Genomic DNA, 4,923 nt, shown 5'->3' with positions numbered 1-4,923 from the left:
AAATAGTTATATGAACGAGCCAGTTACATCCAAATGAGAGAGTCGATGATGTCACTCACTCACTATTTCTTTTGTTTTTTATTGTTTGAATTATACAATATTTCAATTTTTACGAATTTGACGATTAGGACCTCCTTGCCTGAAGCACAAAATGTTAAAATAATGGAATTCCACGTGTTCAGGGAGGAATGAAACTTCATTTCACATGACAATGACGAGAAAATCAAAATATTTCATATTTCATATAATAAAATACAAAAGAAATAGTGAGTGAGTGATGTCATCAGTTCCCCCATTTGCATACCGACCGAGATGTGCATATAGCTGTTTTGTGAAATGAAGCGAAACTTTAAAATGTCATAACTTTCTTATTTTACATCCGATTTTGATGAAATTTTCATTGTTATGCTTGTTGAATCTTTCTCTTTTCATTCAAATCAAGGTTTTGTTGGGGTGGAGGTGTCCTTTAATGGTCGAAAGGGCAGTGACGGGAGGGGGGGGGGTATGGCATCGCTCCGAAGGAAATGCCACGTGTTATTACGTGGCAGGTCTGCCCCACAAACTAGTTCATTTCTCATGCTATCTCAAAAAGTAGATCGCGGGTAAACAAAGGATGAGGTATAGTCGACTGGTGCCCCCTTCAAGTTCGTATAAAGACTCAGGTCGAGTAGAAAATAGCTTGGACGCGTGGCATGTAGATCGAGAGTAAGCAGGCTCCTCCCAAACCAAATGTTGAATGGGTTACAACCAGGCGGAATCATATCAGCTGTAGATGGAGAGAGAGAGAGAGATGGGGGTGAACATCGTACTTCCTGAGTAACATACAGCTCCTGTATCCCTCGAATGGCTACATGAGTATAAAGGGTAAGGTCCAATCCCTGGATGATCACAGTCTGCTAGGTTGTCTTCAGATCAGTTCCTTCGAAGTTGACATTCTTTAGAACGATGCGACCAAACCCCTTACCGAACCTAGCAGATGTCGGTGCTTCCAAGGCTCCATCAAATCCCAGTATCCTGCAAACAACCCTGGCGTCTCTCAGATCCCACTCATGATAACATATGGTTCCCCAGGATACGTTATGCAAGACTTCTACACTGCCTAAGGATCATGGTATTGGAATTATTCTAATATGTTGGTAAAGCTATGAAAGCCGTTGTCGTCTTTTTTAATATTCATTTTATGCCAAGTACGAGTAAAATCTTGCCAAGCAATCGCTATTATACCTCCTGAGTAGCAGATGTTACCTACATCGCATAAACATGTATTTCCACAAAAGTTGCTTTAAGATTAATGTAAAATCGACGAAATATGTAACTTAGAAATGCCTACTTCCGGAATACCAATTAGCTCATGTATATAGTTAATCTCTGCATCTTTCAGCGTCTTTATACCAATTAATAAACCCTATATTTATCTGAAATTTAACCGATGAAAGAACTTTGTTAACAAATAAAATCACAATGCTAGATACATTTGAAATGCTAGATACATTTGAAAATCACAATGCTAGATACATTTTTTGATATCATATAACTCGATAGCAAACACGTGGAAGAAGTTTCCTTTCCAAAATCACTTTTTCATATAAATCGGATTGAATAACTCTTTTCTTAAAATGATATAACGTACTTCCTTTGTAACAAATAGCGCTTGCGTCTTCGGCGTGTCTACAACGATTCATTTTAATCCCAGGATGTGGACATTCTGCTAGATTGTTTCTGAACCAGTGCAGCCGATTAAGTCGAGGAGAATATTCGCTGATCCTTGACCAAACCTTGCAGATCGCGGTGCCTTCAATGCTCCATCGTACCCCAGCATTCGACACACCACCCTAGCGTCTCTCAGATCCCAGTAATTATCACAGATAGTACCCCAGGACCCATCATGCCAAACCTCTACTCTGCCTTCGGCATCGTTTGCTCCCTCGACCAGACGGACTTGGAATGGATTCGGGTGCCCTAAAGTAATCAAAGTGTAACAGAAAACATATTGATATTACCTTTGTATGCGTAAAAATTCCTGATTGTGATCATGGTACTGGACTTATTATATATATATGTTGGTAAAGCTAGGGAAAACAATTGTCCCCTTTTTATGCCAAGTACGCGTACATTTTTTTTTATTCGGCGTTTTTCCGGTGGTGGGAGATAACGTATTACACGGATATAACATATTTCATGGATGGCCATCAAAGGCATTTACCTGAGCGATTTTTTTCCTATCCAATTTGGCCGAAATGTTGAATAAAAATAAACTTAGAGCCTTTCGAAGGCACGGTTGTGAGTGTTAAACTATTCGTGTATCGTTATGCATGAATTTTCATTCAGAGATCGTTTTCACTTCTATTCATTAGATTTGCTAAGTAAGTGTAGCCCTACTATGAGCGCCTCAAAGATGAATTGATAAAAAACAACTTGAATCCTTCAAATAAACACTGAAACTAATATTTATAGGAATTAATCTTTTTTAGATATCAGATTTTGTATATGGGAACTTACCTCCTGAGTAGCAAATGACACCTGCATCTCTTTCATGACCCCAGTAACTCCAATTTCCTATCCCTCGATGAATACAGTCTGCTAGGTTGTGTTCTGTTCCATCACATTCAACCCAATCAAGAAGAATTCGTCCAGTACCGTGACCAAACCTAGCACTCCCCGGTGCCTCCAAGGCTCCATCAAACCCCAGCATCCTACAAACCACCTGGCGTCTCTAAGATCCCATCTGATATCACAGATAGTACCCCAGGATCCATCATACAACACCTCTACTCTCCCCTCAGCATCGGTAGATCCATCAACAAGACGAATTTCAAAGGGGTCTGGGAATAGAACAAGAAAGTTGGTTGACAATTCTGATCCTGGCATGGCAATTTTAATGACAATCGTCATGATCGTAAGATTCTTTAATTTCTTGATAGATGTATGTGTTATGTCTTTATTTATTCAATTCAATTTTATTCCATTTTTATTCATTTTATTTTTTACATATTTTATTTATTATATAGGTTCTATTTATTTTTTATGGGTATAATGTAGTGGATATAAGATATTCCAAGGAAAAGAAATAACTACATTTGCTGACTGAAAAGGGAGCAATATGAGCGCGAATTAAAATAGAACATGAATGGTTCAAACTAGCAGCAATTACCCGTGGCAGCACAGGGAGTAGGAGTCATGTTTATTTTTTAAGGTGTGTGTGCGGGTGTGTGTGTATGGGGGGGGGGGGGCGGGTGACATTCTTGTATGTTCAGCTAGGCTGCCTATTCACACTAAAAGCCAAGCAGTTAATTGATGAAATATATTTAAACAACTGATTCATAGCAGATTTCTCTTTCATTTAATATAATGAGAGACAACGTGAAAAATGAAAGAGACCCACATTGGGAACATGGGGAAAATGAATGAGAAAGAGACAGAGAGTGGGAAAAATGAATGTGAGAGACAGTGGGAAAATCAGAGAGAGAGAGAGAGATGAAGAGAGAGATAGAGAAATTATAAAGAATACAAAAGTGCGAGAGAGGGAGAGAAAATGTTTTAGATGTTAATTGTGATAACATTTTAAAATGTTTTTTTTTTCTCTTTTTCGGTGGGTCAAATAATTATTCATTGAAATAATTGATAAAACGTTAGAAAGTACATTGTATATATAAAATATATATATATATCTTACGGAATTTTGTGTCTTTTAAAAGTTACATGGGCATCATCACTGATCAGAATACAATATTTAATTTCATACAAATAAATACCGATATTGATACGTGTATGTTAGATTCTGTCTTTTTTAATAGAAATGTATAACCCAATGTATAAAATATGTTATTCAAAGGCAAGATATGCTACAACAGTATACATATATAAAGATCATAATATTTGAGATGGCATGTTATAATGCATAAAAAAGGTCAATGTATGTCTGTTAGATGCACGATATTGGCTGTTGAAGCAATAAACCATTTTAACTCTGTTATATTCACATCTACATTTTTACTTAACATATGTACAACAGAGTTTTGTAGAAATACATGTCAAAGTATAAACATGACATGTCAATGAAAGGCAAAATGCCAGTACAGAAATGAAGTTTAGAGATATTAATTTTGTTGAATGTGGGTAGCAAAGAAGAAAATGCCAGTGTTGAATGTGCCTTTCAATAATTTAGACCTAAAGACGGGACACACCATTTATGTTTCGTAATTCACGAAAAGGATGACTTATTTGGTATCTTCCTACAATAATAATTCGAGCGCATTAAGAAGAAATTTTTTTAAATTCTGATATGAAAATGGATGATTCAAGCATGTATTTGATAAGAGCACACTGCGTACATGTATCTATTCTGGTTTGCAAGTTACCTAAACAATAGAAAACAATATGTGGTGGTCGATGGTGTAAAATCATCTGTAAAGAATATAGAGCACGGAATTCCTCAAGGCTCTGTTCTTGGTCCCCTTCTCTTTCTTGTTTACATAAATGATATCATCCAATCTTCTGGTTATTTCAAATTTTTCCTGTTTGCTGACGACACTGTAGCAACGATGAGTAAAAAAATTACATACACTTTACTCATCAGCAAACAGGGAAATCTCAAATGTGTCTTTGTGGTTCAAGGCTAACAAACTAGCCTTGAATCTAAATAAGACTAATTATCTATTATTTAGAACAAGAAAGAGAAGGGTACCACAAACACTACCTCAATTATTAATTGATGGTGTTCAAATCTCACAATTACATGATGTAAAATTTTTAGGTGTTATAATTAATGAATATCTTGATTGGACTCCACATATATCTGCAATATCTAAATCTATAGCTAGGGGTGCTGGTATTCTAAAGAAAATTAAAATTTGTACTACCTTGTTATGTGTTGGAAATTATTTATTATGCTATTGTTCATCCATACATCAATTATTGTAATCA

This window comes from Lytechinus variegatus, chromosome 11 (genome assembly GCF_018143015.1).
Source record: "Lytechinus variegatus isolate NC3 chromosome 11, Lvar_3.0, whole genome shotgun sequence".
Lineage (NCBI taxonomy): Eukaryota > Metazoa > Echinodermata > Echinoidea > Temnopleuroida > Toxopneustidae > Lytechinus > Lytechinus variegatus.
This window is presented reverse-complemented; position numbering follows the sequence as displayed.